The 22,217-nt window shown below is 33.4% G+C and overlaps 1 pseudogene; it reads right to left on the minus strand.

Moving 5' to 3' along the window:
- Window positions 1-1,499: 1,499 nt before the first annotated feature.
- The window catches only part of LOC131860225 (photosystem I P700 chlorophyll a apoprotein A2-like), a 50,031-nt pseudogene continuing 29,313 nt past the window's right edge, over window positions 1,500-22,217 (minus strand).

A 22,217-nucleotide genomic window follows, 5' to 3' on the forward strand; every position in this document is an offset into this window, starting at 1 on the left:
TAAATGATCAGGTTTTCTCCTTTCTCCCACCCTAAAAAAGATGAAGTATTAGAAATAAAGAGATCTACTTCAGATTAGATCAGATAAAAATCTTTTTAAGAGGTAACTATCTATGTTCTGTATAGAAATTTTGAAGAATACTTTCCTACCAGGAAAGTACTTCACGTCTTTAGGATCCGATGCTACACCGCTGCTCAATAGCCTAGTAAATCAACCCTATTACATAAATTGAATCCTTTTTTTGGCCCATGAGCAGATTTGATCGTATCAGCCTGAACTTTCAATAATTGATCTTTATGGTGCTTTTTCCATCAATTGAATTGATTTTATTTTATCCATGGACTATCCAGGCTATATTTACTGATTCATATTTGGGCTCTTATGAGGGATATTCTTTTGACTATAGTTGATAAAAAACCGTTGTTTTGGAAAATGCTTATGTAGAAAGCCTCTTTTTTTTTGTTTTCCATAGTTCTAAACGAATTCATTCTATAGTACAGATAGCTGCACGTAATGACAGATCAAGGCCATATTATTAAGAGCTTGTGGTAAAGACGGGTTTCGTTCTAATGCCTAGAAATAATATTCCAAAGCCTTAGTATGTTCCCCATTACTCGTGTGGATAAGACCTATATTATATAATATATAACTTCGGTCATAGGGGTCAATTTTCGATCACATGGCTTCATAATAATTTTGTAAAGCTTCTGCATATTCCCCTTCGGATTGAGCTGGGTAAGCTACTTATGCTGCTGTTGCAATCCAAAAAAAAATGCCTATACTAAGATCCATTAAAATAATATGGCGACCAAAGGGAATTACTAAATAGCCTAAAAAAATAGGTATGACCACTACCACTGGTCCAATACTAAATAACCAAATATCCCCCCTAGATGGAATAATATCCTCTTTTAGCAGTTGTTTTATTCCATCCGTCAAGGCTTGAATAATTCCCAAAGGACCGACATATTCAGGTCCAATGTGTTGTTGTATTCCTGCAGATATTTTTCTTTCGAGCCATACAATAACTAATAATCCTATTGTAATTCCCAATAGAAGGATAATTATGTCGATTAGAATCCATATAAGACTAGAAATTTCTCTTGAAAATCCCAATCGAGAAAATAAATTGATAGCTTGTTCTTCGAGATTTGCTATATTAATAACCATTTTAATGATCAACCTCTCCCATAATGATATCGGCTAATTTCATCCTTTTAACCAGTTGAGGAGGGATTTGCAAATTAATAAAACCAGGTGGTCGAATTTTCCATCTCCAAGGAAAAATATTATCATCTCCTATAAAAAAAATTCCTAGTTCCCCCTTGGGAGCTTCTACTCTCACGTAATGTTCTTGTTTTGATAACTCAAAAATAGGGGAAGGTTTTTTACTGATAAATCGAGATTTGAAATCGTTCCATTGTGAATCTTTTCCCTTATTTAAATGTCAAACCTCTAAATTCTCATAGGGACCTCCTGGAATTACTTCTAGGGCCTGTCTAATTATTTTTATTATCGTTAATAGAACTCAACCAACTGGGTAACCATAAGCTTTTGCCAGCATTGAATGCTGGATCATTTGCTGAAGATAAGACTACATCAAAACCATATAAGGTCTTACCATGAGAAGATTGTATCCATTGAGCAAATATGGGTTCAATCAAGATTTGCTTTTATGGAGTACCAAAAGCGAGCATAACATCGTTATGAACATAAAGTCCCAAGGTGTGAAAACCTAGGAATAAACTAACCCAACTCAAATGAGAGATTATGGCTTCCTTATGCTCCAACATTCTTGCCTATACATTATCCTTATTCTGTTCTGGATTATAATCTCTAATGAGAAATATAGCTCCATGAGCAAATGCCCCTGTCATAATGAATCCGGCAATGTATTGATGATGAGTATACAATGCAGCTTGGGTAGTAAAATCTTGTGCTATGAATGCATAGGCAGGTAAAAAATACACGTGTTGAGCTACCAAGGAAGTAACAACTCCCAAAGAAGCTAGAGAAAGACCTAATTGAAAGTGAAGAGAATTATTGATTGTGTTGTAAAGACCCTTATGCCCGCGTCCTAATAAGCCTTTTGGAGGAGCATGTGCTTCTAAAATATCTCTTATACTGTGTCCAATCCCAAAGTTGGTTTGATACATATGACCAACAATGAAAAACACAAATGCAATAGCTAAATGATGATGCGCAATATCAGTTAGCCACAAACTTTGTGTTTGTGGGTGAAATCCCTCGAGAAGAGTTAGAATAGCAATTCCCGCCCCTTTAGTAGTACCAAATAAATGACTACTGGAATCAGGATTTTGAGCATAAAGATTCCACTGACCTGTAAAAAGTGGTTCCAACCCTTTGGGATGCGGTAATACATCTAAAAAATTATCCCATCTTATGTGTTCGCCTCTTGATTCAAGAATAGCGACATGAACTAAATGCCCCGTCCAAGCCAAAGAACTGACTCCGAAAAGCCTTGACAAATGATGATTGAGATGAGATTCAACATTTTTAAACCATGAAACACTTGGTTTCCATTGAGGTTGTAGATGCAACCAACCCGCTATTAAAAAGAGAGCAGAAAGAAATAGCAAGAAAAGAGCTCTAGTATAAAGATCTTCATTAGTGCGTAAGCCAATTGTATACCACCACTGATAAACACCGGAATAAGCAATATTGATTGGATCGGGGGCACCTCCTTGGGTAAAGGCTTCTACAGCCGGTTGACCAAAATGAGGATCCCAAATTGCATGAGCAATAGGTCTTACATGTAAGGGGTCATGGACCCATGCTTCGAAATTGCCTTGCCAAGCTACGTGGAACAAATTACCAGAGGTCCACAGAAAGATTATAGCTAACTGACCAAAGTGAGAAGCAAAAATCTTTTGATAAAGACGCTCTTCGGTAATATCATCATGACTCTGAGCAATACCCAAAGGCTCCCCTGGAGCATAATTCTTAAGAGATGGGGGAGACAATGATAGAGAGAATAGCAGCTTCCCCGCAGTTGCAGGGGGGTGATAATGAAGCACCTGCGGGATTACCGTCGATCGATATGGAGGTTCCTTCCCTGTCCCCGTCTACAGTAGACTTTGTCAGAGTGATGGTTGGAGCAATAGTGAGCTTAGAGATATTCTAGAGCTCTTTAAGGCTCTCGAGAGACATTGGGCTGACCTTTATGGGTCGAGTACAACTACCTCTTCTCACTGTCCACTACATCTCGTCTCATCGCTAACCACACTTACAAATGGTACTCGATCAAATGGTCTCAACCAATTCGATAGACTCTCTAGACTAAAGCTAACCTACAAGGAAGTTACATCAACTTTCTCACCTACTGATTGAATGGATATCCATCCATGCTTGTTCAATTGGTAGAACCCCTATTCCCATCCAATGGTTCTCCACCCTCCTCTGCCGATTGAAACAAAACTTTCTTCTTTATTTAATAGATTATATACTTGTTACTCGACTCACCCCTCGGTGGAAACTTTGGAAGATGAATGGGATAGGAGAGGCCATATGCAAAGCTAAATGATTATGCTAAAATGATAATACTATATGATTATATTGCTAAAATGATATTTGCTATTTGCTTCAAAAACTCACGGATGCATAAGATTGGCTTGAAGACTATTTTTTTGAAGACTAACTTCCTCAACTGAAGCTCTTGATTTTATAGACCTTGAGAGGATTAGATGATGTGGCTTAGATCAATGGTCTTGATTAGATCTGCAATTTTGAATGGTTATGAGCAAAGGTGAAGGTTGAGAGAAAGGGGGAAGGAGAAGACAAGTGTCACTCATCTCACCTTGACTGGGTTGCTGACTGAAGGAATCTAGGGATGGTTGGAGGAAATTTAGGCATGGTAGGACAATTGGACTCAAGTCCTTCCCAAGATGTAGGGGGTGTTGGAGAGAATATAGGAAATGGTTATGAAACGTGTGTACGTACGCAATTTCATTAATTTTGGAGGTTGAAGATAAATCATGAATTAATATTTAAGGAATATTAATTTCTTTAGCCACATGTTTGATGAGTTGGCAAAGGGAAGATGAAGTGGAGATGGAGGGTGAGTTGGAAAAGGGATTAAATAATTTTGAGAATTATTTAATATTTGAGACTATAGGATAGGAGAATAATATTAAATATTGGATATTTAATTGTTTGGAGAAGATAATTAAATATTAGATATTTAATTAACTTGGTTAGATGAATTATTAAATATTAGATATTTAATTAATTCGAAAGAATAGGATAACGAATTAATTAATAAAATATTAATTAATAGAAAGATATGAAAATGAATTAAATTAATTAAGCTTTTTGAATTAACTATTTAATAGAAGAATAAATATTAAATAAATATAAAATATTTATTTAATTGCTCATAGCCAATTTTTAGGTGTATACATTTTTCCCCTCTTTGAAATAATGTCGAGACAACATTGTTTCAAAGATTAAATCAAGTCTTGATAATGCGCCTGATAGAGATTGAAAATCCCGTTTGTGTGCCCCCTCAGGAGATTGATCATGAAATTGTCAAAAATTTTAGTTTGAATGATTAATCTTGTGATAATGTGATAAAAAATTTAGTCAATTAAATTCATTTGTAAAAAACAAATTAAATTGCCCCATTGTTGAAATTAATTACTCTTGAAATAGTAAATATAAAATTAACCAAGGCTAATTTTAACTTCATTGTTATCCTTGTCAGCTTTTGGTACAATACTTGAAACCCATTCTGGATAAGCAACTGGTCTTATGAATCCCACTTCCAATAGTTTCTTGAGCTTAATTTTTACAAGGAGAGCAATATGTGGGTGCATCTTTCTTAGCTTCTGCTTAATAGGTTTTGCTTTTAAATCCACATTAAGATGATGCATGATAAGATCTGGGTTAAGCCCTGACATATCTGCATAAGACCAAGCAAAATTTATTTGTCGTTGCTTAAATAATTCCATGTATTCTTTCCTCTCTTTTTCTGATAATGAGGCAGAAAAATGAAGTATTTTAGGATCCTTTGATGTATCAATGTTTACTGCTTCTGTTGGTTCTATCAGGATAACAGATCTTTCTTGAAAATATGCAGGAAAAATGTCAAAACTTTCCATCTTCTGACGCCTCAAGGAGGTTTTCATCATCAGATACGCCCTTTATTTTCTCTTTTGATTGATCTAATGTTGCCATGAAATGGTTTTCAATAATAGGTCTCTTTCCTTGTTTTATTTCACTTTTGCGACTGAAAAGTTTGGCATTCTCCTGACTATGAAAAACATTACTTGATTCTGTAGTAGAAGATATCTTAGGTGGGATGGGTTCAATAGCGTTAAGGTACACAACTAAGTCATGATCATTGGAAAAGACATTTAGTTTGGGGTTGTCTAAATTATCCCAATCAATTAGTTCAGGATGAAGAAGGGGTAAATCATAATCACTATCATCATTAGGTGTTTCAATATTCATGACATAATGATCATAATTTAGCATAGATTAGATGTTTTTGATGATTGTCTTTCTCAAGCGTTTCTGAATTAGTCTCAACAAGATTAATATTAGCATTTTGTAGTTCACACTCAAGTGGTTCTTCAATTGACGTTTGTCTCTTAAATGAATGGATTATACCAACACACACGTCTTTGGTACTACAATTTTCTTCTTGATTGACTTCATTTGCATTTTGGAGTTGATAGACTTGTGTACATGATAAAGAGGATTCTTTTAATAGATTTTGTCTCCTTTCAAACTTAGCTTCTTCTGGACTAATAGTTAATCCAACTTGACTATCTCTTATTTCTTCTATGGTTCTTGCATATCTAATCCTTGTTTGCGCTTCTTGTGGCATTATGTCGCTATTTTTGTCATTTGCTTTTCTTTTTGTCCATACACCTCTTTTCTCTGAATTCTGAGTTTCTCTTGTCTTCTTTCTAATTTTATCTTTTGTTCTGCAATAAACAAGTCTTCTTTTGTGATAGCTGCTTGATCTTCATTGTGTTCTTTGCTTGATGTAGTGGATAAGGTATCTGGACTCCATTCATATTCATTGGAATCTATTTCTAAATCCTCATCTAAGATTACTCCACTATACCATACTGGAATGTCATGTGGTGCAAAAAGTTCCTTGATTTCTGTCATTTCTATTTTTATTGCCTCTGGAATATCTTGTTCAGATTTTGCCTTTGTTTGTATTTTCAGAACTTGTTGACAAGATTTTTCTTCACCTTTGATAGTAGTCTCTTCTTCTTTCTTTTCATGATCTTCTTTCTTCTTTTGCTTATTGGCTACTATTTTGGCCGCTTGATGTAGCTTTTCTTGCCAATTGTCTCCTTTAGAAACTGATTTCTTTCTCCATTTTTGTTGTTGAGTATTGTGTTTCTTTTGATTAGACTTCAGGTATCCCAAACTAGATTTATCTTCTGTGGATTGTGAGTGTGGACAAATAGGTTTTGAAATACCTTGATGTTGCTTACCAATTGGTCCTTTTCCTTCATATCCCATCTTTTGCATGATTTCATATCCTTTGCCATATTGTTTTATGGGAATATTGACTTCTGCTACTGTTGCTATAGTTTTATCTTCATCTTTGTATAACCAACCAAGAATGTCCTTGTCTTCATTTTCTTCTTCAAGGGTTCTATCACTAACAAAGGTTCCTTTAAATATATGTTTTGATTTGCTTGATGTCTGTGACTAAATATCTGCAGGTTTTCTATATGACTTAGGGGAAAGTGGAAATTTATTCAAAGAATACTTTCCCATTCCTTCATCATTTAACTTGAGCTTTTCTTCAAAAGTTTCCCATAACTTTGCTTGAATTTCTTTAGTAGGATATACTAATTCTCTATTATGTGGAACTCTTGTATCTTGTGTTGGCTTCAAATTATTGCAATATTGACTAGAATCTGCAATTATAGTGATCTCTTGCCCTTCGTGAGGAAATTTCACACATTGATGATATGTAGAAGGAACTACTTGTATCTTGTGAATCCAGGGTCTTCCCAAAAGAATGTTGTAGGAGAGATTAAAGTCTAAAAATTGACACAATTTATCCTTTACCATGGGTCCTGTGTTTATTGGTAGCACAACAGTTCCTTTAGAAGAACGTTCTGCTTCATCGTAAGCCTTGATGGTTATTTTCTTTTTTGAGTCCACTGCATTCTCTGAATATCCCAAAGCTTTTATCAAACTTAATGCACAAATATTTAAGCCAACTCCTCCATCTATGAGTACACGTTTGACACGAGTTTTATTAATGGAGACTTCAACATACAAAGGAGCATTGTGAGGATGTTGTAAAGATGCGTCATCATTTTCAGAAAATGATAAGCAATGAGGGGCTATACGATGTCCTACCATGTTTTGGAACTGATCTATATCCAAATCTTTTGAAACCATTGTTTCCACTAAAGCTTTCTCCAAAATCTCCTTATGCATAGGTAAAATCTTGAGAAGTTCCAAAATTGATATTTGAGCGGGTATTCGTTGTAATTGCTCTACTAAATTGTATTGTTGTGATGTGGATGTTGAGTCTTTTGCTATACCTAGAAAGGTAACCTTTGCTTTGCTTCTTGTGATAATGTTGATTGGTTCTGAAGATTGATTTTCGTTAATAATGATCACATTTACTACATCATCGTATGTATAAGTGTAATTTACTTTGGTTTTTCCTTTGTCATTTTCCAATTGGGATGATTCACCTTTATCATAGTTTGGAAGTGGAGTTTTAAAAGCCAAGTGTGAATCATTCATCTTATGGCTATCCACCGTGATGGTTCCATTATCAATTAGATCTTGGATAATGTGTTTCAATCTTTGGCAATCATTTGTTAGGTGTCCTTTATTCTGATGATAATTGCAAAAATGATTGTCATTCCACCAATTTGGCTTGACTGGTGGTTCATAAATTCTTGCTTCGGGTAAAACAATCAATTTATTAGCAAGCAAAGTTTTTAGAGCTGATTCTAAAGATTCTCCAATATTTGTGAATTTTCTCTGAGGATTAGAGAAAAAGGATTTGTCTTTATTGTTTTCTAGATTGTTATTTCTTGGGATTTGACTTGATAGATTGAAAATTGGTTGTTGTTGTTTCACAGTATTGTTATCATCATTTCCTTCATTGCTGACATTCCTATTCTTTGACCAAAAATTGGGTTTGTCATTGTTGTTGTTGTTGTTGTTATTGCTGTATGAATTATTGTAAAGATTTAGTTCTCCTTTCTTTACCATTGCATTCTCTATTTTCAGACCATTTTCAATCATTTTGGCAAAAGAGGGAGGACATTGCATCCTTAGTCGATAACTCATTTCACTAATAAGATTATCAATGAATATGTCCATTTTTTCTTGATCAGGTACATCCCAAGGATACCTATTAAACATGCATTTCCATCTTTGTAAAAAGATCATAAAGGATTCTCCATTCTTTTGTTTAACATTGCAAAGATCTAGCATTGTTATTTCATTCCTTATATTGTAGGAATATTGTGAAATAAACCTATTCAAAAGTTCTTCAAAGGATTTGATTCCAGGTGGTAATCTTGAAAACCACTCCATTTATTGTCCATTTAAACTCCTAGGAAAAAGATGCATAAGGTAAGTTTCCACGTGAGCAAATTCCATGCTCATAGTACAAAACTCCCTAATGTGATCTTGAGGATCAGATTTTCCATCGTATTTGTCATATTTAGGGATCTCACAATGTTGTGGAAATGGCATCATATTCAAATTTTTATCAAAAGGATATGGGCATATATCTTGTAATGAATATTTCTTGGAGCTTGTCCCATTTTGCATGTCTTGTATTTGTTGAGTAAGGTTTGATAAGGGATTATCTGCATAGTCTCTCCTTATTTCGTCATGAGTCTTTTTGTCACTACACTCTTTTCTTTTATCATACCTTTCTTTCCTTGTTTCTTTGTTGTTCATATCTTTGTTATTTTTCTCATCTATGTTTTGGGTGTTACTTGTCTCCACGTCTTGTTTTAAGCTTTCTATGTTAAAGTCTTGTGGTAGTTTAGCTCCAGATTTTTTCAACATCAAGAGATATTTTTCTTTTTGTTTTGCCAACAATTTTTCCATTAGCCTATCAAATTTGAAATCTTGTTCAAGGTCTCTAGTAGTGCTATTGACTACTTCTTCTTCAACAGTGGTAAATCCAAAGGTGGCATCTTCTTCCTCCATTTGTTGTTGTTTTCTAAGCTATTCGTATTGGGCTCTAGTCCAAACTGGCATGTGATTATTTCAAAGTTGTCAAAAGTTCCCAAGGACAAGGTCAATAGGTGATTATTGGTTTAGGAAGATATGCTTTATTGATCTTACCACTATTGTTTGTTCATTGGGATAAAGCATCTCTTTATTGAAAAGCATGTCTTTGTAGAGTTGCACTGTCAAATTTTGTACTGCAGCCACATAAGTAGTGATGAAAAATGGTGTAGGAATGTCCTATGTTTCAACAAGATCTTGCGATTGATATACAAGAATCTTATTCTCTTCTGAGTAGCTTTGTAACTGGGCTTTCTTTTCTTAAGGTGATACTTAAAAGTCATATAAGCATTTGACAGTTTACAAGTTTGATTCCAATGTTGGTGCAATTTTGGTTTTGATGTAACCTAAGTTCAAAATAGGAAAGATATATCCAAGATTAGGAACCTAGTGTAGATTGATCAAGCTTCGTGATAGAGGATTTGATTATCCCGATGAGAGACTTGACAAGGATGTTGATTTTTGAACTTAAGATGTTTGAATCAATAGCTTGTTGAATGTTGATGTTTATAGAACCTTTTGGGAATAACCTATAGGATTAGCAACCTAGTTGTTTGAGCTATTTTGAAAATACGTGATGGTTTAGAGACAAACCTACTTCAAGAATTATTTTGATATTTTGATGTTTTGATACTTTGATTTTGAGTTGGTGTTTCAAGTGTTGGAATGCTTTTTGTTTTATCCTTTTGATCACACTTTTCAGAAATTTGTTGATTTTTGATCTCTTGTAGATGATAATTTTCTTCAATTTTTGACCATTTGGAATATGTTACAGACATAGAAGACACAATTTTTTATAAATGAAAAGAACAAGCAAGTACAAATCCTTATGGCAGGCTGAGACAATAGTTGTTGAATCTCACATGGTGTTTCCCCTGAGGCTACGCTATTCAAAGTGGATATTTAGATGTTTAACCCCACTGGCTCCACCCTCGACACTCACTTCTTCGGGGTAGCCAAGCACCAGTTTCCATGAAATCTCCTCATGGCAAACTTTATATCTCTACTAGGAACCGTATGTGTGTGAGTCGCTTCAGAGGTCCGACCTCCTATGCCAACAACTAGAAGGTTTTTTGGCAACTAGTACAAATAGTTTTTAGTAAAGGCTTCTGGTCATGTGGCCATACATGCAACACTTTCAGCTTTGTAAATACAGAAGGTTCCCAGCCTATAGAGGTTACGCTCCATAAGGTTTATGGGGAAACATAGTGTCGGTATGAACTTATGAGCACATGTTGTTTGAACTTTCGTCACAAACACTATTTATTTATAGTGGATTGGAAGGACTCAGTATTAGCCCATTTCCACTTTAGGTCGTTCCCCTCTCACTGCCCCCCTCATGGCAGCTCGGGAAGGTGGGCCCTTTAAAGGATTTAATTGCTTGAAAGTAAAGAAAGCGTAAAAGAGTGGGTTTGGCTTTTTGATCACCCAATTAAGGGGAGAGCATATACCTACCACTTTCGAGACACAGAATACAAGTGTTCTTTTTAACTTTCCATAGTAATGTGATCTATCCTCTACTTGGAGATGTTGCTCCAACAAGCATGGTGTTTATTTTAGCCCCATATAGAAAATGATTTTCTAAACTAGGAATTGGAAATCCTAGTCAACAAAATGAAAATTGTTGCAAAAAGTAACTTGCTTTGTAAGAATAGACAAGTTGATTGTTCTTTTTAACTTGCAAAATATAAGATTGATTGTGCTTTTTACCTTTGCAAGAAAATAAAAGATTGTTGTTCTTTTTAGAGCCCAAAATTTGAGGTGTGAATCCTAACTTTGCAAGAAAGTAAATGTTTGATTTGTTGTTCTTTTTACCTTGCAAATGTGATTATTTTTAGAGCCCAAAAACAAGTGAGGTACTTTTTAGAACACCAAATTTGAAAAATGAAGTTCTTTTTACCCAAAAGGAAATATGAATTCTTTTTAACCAACTTTGAAAAGCTAGAAAAGAAATCACTAAATCCTAAGTTAACTCCTCCAAATCTGCAAGAAACTGTTAGAAACCTGCAAAAAAAAAAAAGAAGTTAGTGAAAATCCAAAACCTTAGGTGGGCTTCTACAAGCCTAAAGCTATCTGTCAAAAGCGCTAACCTGCGTTACAAAAGCGCTACCCTATGATGCAAAAGTGCTGATTTTCAAACAAAAGCGCTAACCTACATGACATATGCGCTAACCTATGATGCAAAAGCATTGATTTTCAGACAAAAGCGCTAACCTACATGACATATGCGCTAACCTATGATGTAAAGGTGCTGATTTTTAGACAAAAGCGCTAACCTACATGACATATGTGCTAACCAATGATGCAAAAGTGCTAACCTATGATGCAAAAGCACTGTCAAAATTCACACATGTGTGAATCTGCATTACAAAATATGTTAATTTAATTTTTGCAAGATTTTTAAAGATATATGCGAGGTCCAGCCCCACGGTGGGCGCCAAAATGTGTGAGCTTGAATTTCATCCTTAGAATGTTACCTGCAATAAGTTAGTTTCACAAAATACAATGGAAATGCATACAGGAAATCCAAAATCCACCAATGAAACTACATGAAATACATATAAAAATAAAATATTATTTTACCTTCATGACTTATGTCTCATTGTGTCCCAACTCCACTGTTCCTGGTTGCAGATGGTGTGCTCTCAGACAATGAACTGTTGGCTTCCAAGATGGCATATGAAGAATGGATTGATAACTTGTAGTTAACTAATAGTATGATATGCAAAGCTACATGATTATGCTAAAATGATAATACTATATGATTATATTTCTAAAATGATATTTTCTATTTGCTTCAAAAACTCACGGATGCATAAGATTGGCTTGAAGACTATTTTTTTGAAGACTAACTTCCTCAACTGAAGCTCTTGATTTTATAGACCTTGAGAGGATTAGATGATGTGGCTTAGATCAACAATCTTGATTAGATCTACAATTTTGAATGGCTATGAGAAAAGGTGAAGGTTGAGAGAAAGGGGGAAGGAGAAGACAAGTGTCACTCATCTCACCTTGACTGGGTTGCTGACTGAAGGAATCTAGGAATGGTTGGAGGAAATTTAAGCATGGTAGGACAAGTGGACTCAAGTCCTTCCCAAGATGTAGGGGGTGTTGGAGAGAATATAGGAAATGGTTATGAAATGTGTGTACGTACACAATTTCATTAATTTTGGAGGTTGAAGATAAATCATGAATTAATATTTAAGGAATATTAATTTCTTTAGCCACATGTTTGATGAGTTGGCAAAGGGAAGATGAAGTGGAGATGGAGAGTGAGTTGGAAAAGGGATTAAATAATTTTGAGAATTATTTAATATTTGAGACTATAGGATAGGAGAATAATATTAAATATTGGATATTTAATTGTTTGGAGAAGATAATTAAATATTAGATATTTAATTAACTTGGATAGAGGAATAATTAAATATTAGATATTTAATTAATTTAGAGGAATAAGATAATTAAATATTAGATATTTAATTAATTTGGAAGAATAGGATAATGAATTAATTAATAAAATATTAATTAATAGAAAGATATGAAAATGAATTAAATTAATTAATCTTTTCAAATTAACTATTTAATAGAAGAATAAATATTAAATAAATATAAAATATTTATTTAATTGCTCATAGCCAATTTTTAGGTGTATACAGATACAAGTAACTTAAAAATGTTATTATTTAAAAGTAAAATTGAAATAAAGGATTAAAAAGATATATTTAATTAAAAGTGCTCGAAAAATCATTTTATTTTTTTAGAAAAGAAGGATTAGATTGGATATTATTTTGTTATTTCCTCTAAATGAAAACATGAATTCTTCTCATTTAACAAAATCCCTCTTAGAATAACAATTTCAAGGACAAAAACCCTCCTAGTTAGAAAGAGTGTTTTTATCCATAAGTCACCTATATGCTATAAAGATTTCAAGTTTTGTAGACAGAAACCCTCAACATCAATTGAAGAAATTTTTGTTTAGAGATTATCTTTGAGTTGAAAGTGAATTTTTTTTACTTTGTGTTGCAAGTGAAGATTTTATAGTTTGTTGCTAAAGATGAATAGTTTTGATGTTAATATTATAGATTTGTTTGTTTGAAATTCCAATGGATTCTAGGGAGATTGTGAAGTGATTGGAGGAGATTATGCAATAGGTTGAAAAATACAAGTTAATCAGGCCTTTCCTACAAGCCCTAACATTTGAGAGTCATTTTAATTGAGGGTTTAACATATTATATTTGTTCTTCCTTGTCTCACTTTCATTGATTGCCTGAGGTTTTAGACGATTGTGTGGCTTCTATTTGAGCCATACCACATGCTAGAAGGGTTGTACCATTGAGAGGGGTGTGGTAGATAGGAAATGAAGGGTTCCATTTTTTGAGCTTATTCATTTTTATTTGAAGGCCCATGGGGCATGTTTCATGAAATCAAGCATTAGCAAGGTGAAATTTTGATATATTTTATAAGGGGGAGGTGGGAGTGGGGGTACCGATAGTCAAATAACCTTGCTTCAAAACTGCAACAATATATTTAGTCTTGTTTAGTCTGATTTATATATCGTCTAAGTGTTTGGGGTTGATTTTGGAGTGTTTCTTGGTGTATTTTTTTATCATAATGCATTGTGGTAGATTATGTCTTGCATGTAGGGTTGTTATTTCTGTGATGTAAGAAATTAGGTAAAACATCAAAGCAATAGATTAGCCAACCATGAAGACTAAAATGCAATGAAAATACTCCTAACACATTCAACGAAGGCATGAAGACAAGATTCTAAAACTGAAATGCAAACCATTTGAAATTATGGAATCTCCTTCATTGTTCCTCCCTTGTTCTTCTTTCTCCTTGAAATCGTTATTTATGGATATCACCTACAAGTGCAAATATAATTGAAAGCAAATTGGATGACAAGATGATAGCAATTTGGATAGCGTAAGGATACTAGAAGCGTGGTTGTTAAAAATGAGCAATGAGAGCTCAATTTATAGAAAAATTGGGATTGATTGGATGGCTAAGATTGACAAGATTTTTGGTTAGAAGGATGAACCTAATTGAGTGCACGACAGAGCTGCCATTCAGGGAAGGATGAAAATAGAAGAAATAAATTAGGAAGATATTATGAGAATAAATAATAAATCTTTAATGACCTCATAAATACCAAATTAGCAATTTGAAAATATCAGGAAGATTTTAATAATTAAAAATTATTAAAAATCTTCATTTGAAAAGATAAATAGAAGAATTAAAAAATAAATAAAATATCCTCTTATGAGAGGATAAATAGAGATAATTAATAAATGAGATTTATTAATTATCTCCTCACAAAAAACAAATTTTTGAAGATGCATACTTCATTTTTTAATTTAAAAATTAAAATCAATGAGATTTCTAAAAAGATTGATTTCTGAAAATCAAGGAAAGATATTAGTTTCCAAATTCAAAATTTAGGAAGATTTAATAATTAAAAATGATTAAATATCTCCATATAAGAGGATAAAACTGAACAATAATTTTTTTTAAAAGAAAAGCAGGAAATATCCTCACATGAGAAGATAAATAGAGATAATTCACAAAAATCAGATAAAGATGAATCAATAGATAAAATATATTAATTATTTTTATTTTGGAGGAAGATAAATATGATAATTAATAAAAATGATTTATTAATTTATTGCTTATATTGATGATTTAGTTAATTAAATAAAATGAAATTATTTAATTAATGGACAAAGGAGACAAATAAAAAAATTATTTAATTAATTTATTTAGGATTGAGAAGAATTGTTAGTGAAAGGGAATTTAATTAATTAATTAAACCTAAGAGGCCAAATTAGTCAGAATAACATTGAGAAACCTTAATTTGGTCAAATTAAGTCAAATTAGGTCAAATTGGATCAAATTGGATCAAATTGGACAAAAATGGGAAGAATTGGGAGAATTAGGTCAGTAAAGATACGTTAAAAATAAGACACAGGTGTTGACCATTTTTTAGTGTGTACATTTTCCCCCTCTTTGAGACAATGCGATTTTGAGCATTGTTTCAAAGAGAAATTGGGAAAAAAAAATCATGCCCTAGCAAACCGGGATGGAGGTAGGATGCCCCCTCAAGAGATTGTTTTTGTATGAAAGAAATGAATGATCTCTTGAAAGAAGAGAAGAATGTTAGGTGAAAGAGAAAAATTAAGGAAATAGAAAAATGGGTAGTAAGAAGTGAAGATTGTTAATTGATTGTAGAAAAGGGGTGATTGATATCAAATGAATAAATTATCGATTGATCAAATAGCATAGATAGCATGATAATGATTGATTTGATGAATAGATAAAATGATTGATGGTATAGAAGAAATGTTAGCCAAAAGAAATGCAAGTGAGAAGTAAAGAATAATTAGTGTGATGAAATCTTGTTGTCAGAAATGCAAAATGTAGGTGAGAGCCTTTATTTGATATGGTAAAATGGATGCGGTGCACCATGGCATTGAAAGCCAGGGCGATAATGAAGTCCCTTTTGCATAAAACAAACATGTTGCAGACAAGGAATGGTTCAACCATCCTAAGACATTGTGTGTGTCAAAGGTCGAGGTATGTATAACAACTACAATATGAACGTGCCAACATAGACACCCAAGACATAGTTGCTCTAGAATGTTATGAAACACCCCACAAACAAAAAGACAAAAACAAAAAGGACCATGAGCCATCCCAACCACTCTAAATCACTCAGTGACATCATCGAGCAACATAGGAACATGATTGAAGATAAATCAGTGGAAAATAAGATTCACAAATCCAAACAAGTCAAACATCATTCTAATCTTGTTGCCAAAATTGATAATGTTGTGCTTGGATGATAGGACGATAATAATGTTTGGTTTCAGGGAATGTAGTACCCTGTTTAAGATAGGAACAGTCTGGTTTCAAGTACACCACACCTTGTATAAGACCCATGATAATGTTGACAAGGACCAATGATATTGATGTTGATTGATTGATAAGACACATTGACCAGTTTGAATGCTTGGTTGATTGAAAAATTCATCTATTAATGCGTGATTTTGTTAAGCACAATGTTGTAATGTGTAATCTATCTAATGTCTGCTCAATTGTCTTTCTATGTACAAAAAGAGCCAATTTATTGGTGGAATGAAAATGATTGTTTTTTGGATTTTAATGTTTTTAAATTTTTAGGGTTTTTGAACTTTTTTATTTTTTTGTGCTTATTTTAGGACATTTTACGATGTTTTTGGATTATTTCGGGATGTTTTATGAATTTTTTTGGATTATTTCATAACATTTTATGAATGTTTTTGGATTATTTCAGGACATTTTTTGAATATTTTTGGATTATTTCAAGATATTTTTTGAATGTTTTTGGAATATTTCAGGACATTTTATGAATGTTTTTTTTATTTTTTTAGGACATTTTTTAATTTTTAGTGGTTTTTTCAGGATTTTATTTTATTTTTATGATTTTCCCTTGGTGTCTAGCAAGGAAAGGAATATGACTAATGGATAAATAAGATTGCTGAAATTTTGGTGGATAGAGGAAGACAAAGGCCATTTATTATGGAGATAGAGTGGATTCAATTTCCAAGGGCTATCACACGATGGGATAAGGGTCTAGATATGACAATGTAAAGCAATGGGATGGAATGAGGGACATGTCAAGAGGTTTTGGAAACCATATTTTGCATTTTACATCCTCAAGTTGAATCAAGATCAAGGGACATAAAAGAGTATGGATTGTGACAAGATATGGATAGGATAAGCAAGATAAAAAAATGGATAAGGGATAGGCTAAGGGATAGTGACAAAATATTGCAATAAGCCAAGGAATATGGATGAAAGGTTGTAGTAAGCTAATAGATAAAGACCAAAAAATGTGATAGACTGAAAGCTGCAAATAGGATGCATGACGATCATGAGGATCCTCAGCCTTGTCAAGATCAAAGGTGGAAAAGAGAATATGGACATGAGGGATAATGGATACAAGGGTAATATAGTAATGAAGGGAAATAGGATATGATAGGATAACATAACTGAAACCTGTCCCCAAGTGTGAAATGCAAGAAGATAAATGATTACATTGTTAGGAACCGAGAAGGACAACTGAGAGGGGGGTGAATCAATTGTGAACCAGTTGTAAATAAATTATAACCCAAAAAAAATTATTCCAACTTGAAACTAAGTGCCGATAAAACAGATTAATAGTTATAGCAATACCGATATAACTTAATGCATGAAAAAGAAAGAGAAACGACATCCACATCACATGACACAAAGATTTTGATGTGGAAACCCTATAAGGAGAAAAACCACAGTGGGATTCCTTACCCACAATCAAATGATACTATTGCAGATAGTAAGTGTATACGAATGGGGTCTGCACATGTAGAAAGGCCAATCCCCTAGAGCTCACTACTCAATCACAAAATAGGAGTCACACTGACTATAGTTGGATGGTTAAATCCAATAACAATGTACTGCTTCAATATAGCATCTGCAATGTTGGATTCAGTACTGGTTTAAGCTCTGACTATGAGTGCCAAACACCTTCATAACCTTTTCTTCAACCTTCAGATAATATCTGTGTGATTCGCACAATTATCTGCTTATTTTTTGCTCTTCAATATTCGCACACACTCATAATATCTGATCTACAATAAGATTTTACAATCATTTATAAAAAACCTAAGACCAAATGTTAAGGTCGACTCACTAAAAATATTACAGTTCAATAAATTACAAATAAGTCTTGATGTGATACAATATGTCGGCTCAGTAAATCTACACATTATCCAATTAATAAACCATTTCCAAAATGTGTTGTGCTAATCTAGAATAGATATCATGTACCGGTCCATAACCTAGACTTATCCGTCGGTAAAGGCAAATATGTGAACTCGATTAGACCAATAAGAAAAACACCAAATCCAAACATCCAATCCATGTCTTTGACATAAACAAATGATCTCCAGGTGATAACAAGTCATCATCAACTTCTAGTGAACAATATAACCTGTCGGTGAACATATACCGATGACTGTGCATAAGCCAATATCCATGCCAAGACCACAATGTACCGGTTCAACAATAAACCAATATAACCAGAGTGCCAAATCAACAATGTAGACCTCTAGAAAGATAAGTGTTGACATCAATGACAAAACCAATGCAACACATGACAAAGTCATCCATAATACCAACAATCTCCCCCTTTGGCATTGATGGCAACACTAGATGGAAAAACATCTAAGTGCCAAAAGCAGAATGCAAAAAACCAACAATCTCCCAAAATATATCAATACAAAGTTCTGTGCCAAAACATAAACCATATAACCAAAAATACATCTCTCCTCAAAGTACAAAGTTTTTCCATAGATATCTCTCCCCCTTTGACATCAAATGCCAATGCATTTAAGAATCAAAACATAACATACAACTAACTACTCCCCTTGAGCAGTAGCTCTCCTTCATCAAAGCCGGAAAAAGATTTCTCTATTAGTCCCTACTGGTTTGATGCCATTCTTCATCATTCAAGTCTCTGCTGATGGGGAAATTACCCCAAGCCGCTCTCTGAGATATTCAAATGTTTCTTTAGGCAAAGACTTTGTAAAAATATCTGTAATTTGCTCTTTAGTATTCACATAAACCAATCTTACTTCATTTGCTTCAACATTCTCTTTCAGAAAAGTGTACTTAATAGAAACATGCTTTGTTTTGGAGTGAAATACTGGATTCTTTGATATATCAATTGCTGCTAAATTATCACAATAAATAATTATCGGTTCTTTGCATTTTACCTTTATATCCTTCAACATTTGCTTGATCCATAATACCTGAGTACAATTAGTTGCTGCTGCAACATATTCTGATTCTGCTGTAGATAATGATGTTCAATTTTTCTTCTTACTAATCCATGAAATTAATCTTCTACCAAGAAAGAATGCACCGCCAGTGGTACTCTTTCTATCATCTACATCTCTTGCCCAATTTGCATCTGTATTTGCACATAACTCAAAATTGTTATTCTTAGGATACCATAAACCAAGATTTGTTGTGCCTTGTAGGTACTGGAAAATCCTTTTAACTATTGATTCATGATTTTATTTAGGAATGCTTTGAAATCTAGAAACAATACACAATGCATTCATTATATCAGGTCTGGTTTGTGTCAAATACAACAATCCTCCAATCATAGATTTGTACCTTGTCAGATTTATAGGAGCTGAATCATCTTTTAATGTCAATATATCTGTTGTAGTCATAGGAGTGCTTACTGGTTTGGAGTTTTCCATACCAAATTTCTTCAAGAGTTCCTTCAAGTATTTTGTTTGACATATGAATATACGTTTATCTGTTTGTGAAATCTGCAAACCTATAAATTTTTTTATCTCTCCAATCATAGACATTTCAAATTCTTCCTACATCTTGTTAGCAAAGTCTTTACATAACTCTTCTTCACCTCCAAAAATGATATCATCCACAAATACTTCAATAACTAAAATATCATCATTGGTAACTTTGTAATACAAATTGTTGTCAGCATTACCTTTTGTGTATCCAAGTTTTAAAAGATATTTATCCAATCTAGCATACCAAGCTCTAGGAGCTTGCTTCAATCCACATAAAGCTTTCCTTAACCTGCAAACCATATCCTTATCATCTGTTAAAGAAAATCCATCAGGCTGTTCAATGTAAATTTTCTCTTCAAGACCTCCATTCAAAAATGCATATTTTACATCCATCTGATAAACTTTATAGTTCTTATGAGCTGCAAATGCGAGAAATAGTCTAACTACTTCAATTTTGGCTATCGGTGCAAAGGTTTCATTATAATCAATTCCTTCTTTTCGTGAATAACCTTTACAAACTAATCTTTCTTTTTTTATGATTACCTCACCATCTTCATTAAGTTTATTTCTAAATACCCATTTAGTTCCAATTACATTTTTGTCTTTAGGCCAGGGAACTAATGTCCAAGTATTATTCTTTTCAATCTGTTCTAATTCATCTTCCATTGCTTTTATCCAATGTTTATCTTGACATGCTTCAACAATTGATGCTGGTTCAACTTGAGAAAGTAAACACACCTCTTCATTTGCCAATCTTCCTCTAGTCATAACACCTTGATTCTTATTTCCAATTATCTGATTCTTTGAATGATTCAATCTTACATACCTGGGTTTATTCTAATTTATATTTATAGGCTGCTATTCTTCAGTCATAGTTGAGTTTTCTAATGATGTCGGTGTGACTGGATCTTCATTTTGTACCAGTGCAATCTGTGCTAGTTCATTTATAATCATTTCTACTGCTGGTTCTATAGATCCTGAATCTCCTCTAAAATGTTCATCTATCTTCACATTAGTACTCTTAATGATTTTCTGCAATCTTTTATTATAACATCTATATGACTTGCTTCTAGTTGAATAACCAAGAAATATTCCTTCATCACTTCTAGGATCAAATTTGCCAATATACTCATCTCTCCTAATATAACATTTGCTTCCAAATATTCTGAAATATTTAAGAGTAGGAGCATGACCAAACCATAGTTCATAAGGGGTCTTACCAGTTTCACTTTTGATGCGAACTCTGTTGAAAGTATAAACTGATGTATTCACTGCTTCTCTCCAATACACATGAGGTAGATTTGCTTCCATCATCATGGTTCTTGCTGCATCCAGAATAGTTCTATTCTTCCTTTCCACAACTCTATTCTGCTAGGGTGTCTGGGATGCTGATAGTTGTCTTTTGATTCCATTCTCCTCACAGAATGCATTAAATTCCCTAGATGTAAATTCTCCTCCTTGATCTGATCTTAAACATTTTATTTTCTTGTTGGTTTCATTCTCTACCATTGCCATGTATATCTTTAATCTTCCAAAAGCTTCTGATTTCTCCCTGAGAAAAGTAACCCAGCACATTCTAGAATAATCATCAATTATTAGCATAAAGGATCTATCACCCTGAAGACTTCTTGTTCCTGCTGGACCACATAAATTAGTATGAATTAAATCAATAATATTATTGGATTTCTTAGAAATGCTCTTAAATGTTGTTCTAACTTTCTTTCCCATTTGAAATTCCTTACATACTAGATTATGAGGTTTCACAATCTTAGGTAAATCCCTTACTCCCTTAGTTGAATTGATCTTTACAATGCAATCAAAATTCACATGATAGAGTCTTTTATGCCATAACCAACTTTCATCAATGTGAGCAATCAAACATGTCTTATCACTGGTATTCAAGTGAAAGATGTTACCTTTAGTCTTATTACCGGTTGCAATCTCCAATCCAATTTTGTTCATGATTTTTTATTTTTCATTCTTGAATTGTAACTGAAATCCTTTTTCCACTAACTGACCAACACTCAAAGTATTATGCTTTAAACCTTCAAAATAATAGACATTGTCAATATTGTTCTTACTGTCCAAAGATATAGTGCCTCTTCCTTTGATTAAACAAGCTTTGTCATCTCCAAATATTTTTAGACCTCCATGAATTTCCTATAATGATAAGAATTTGCTTTTATCACTAGTCATATGATGCAAGCATCCACTATCTATAATCCATTCATCATTTTCTTCAATTTTTGCTACTAATGCCTGCTCTACTGGTTTGACAATAGGTGTTGGTTGATCTTCTTTTATTGCAACAAAAGCCCATCCACTATCTACTGGATCTTCATCTGAATCATCTGTGACACCTTCATCTGCATAGTAACATGACTTATCTCTATTTTTTTGAAATCTGTATCTCTGATATTCAGGGTTAGGCTTATATGTTTTTTTTGCTTCCTCCCCTAGTCTTGCATGTCTATCAAGACACATAGAAGCCATATGACCAACTTTATTGCAATTAAAACATTTGAAAGGTGCTTTACCTTCATACTTACTTCCAGCTGGACCTTTAGGCATCTTCCTTGCGATTAGTGCTTCAAGTTCTTAATT

Source organism: Cryptomeria japonica, chromosome 11 (assembly GCF_030272615.1).
Source record: "Cryptomeria japonica chromosome 11, Sugi_1.0, whole genome shotgun sequence".
Taxonomy (NCBI): domain Eukaryota; kingdom Viridiplantae; phylum Streptophyta; class Pinopsida; order Cupressales; family Cupressaceae; genus Cryptomeria; species Cryptomeria japonica.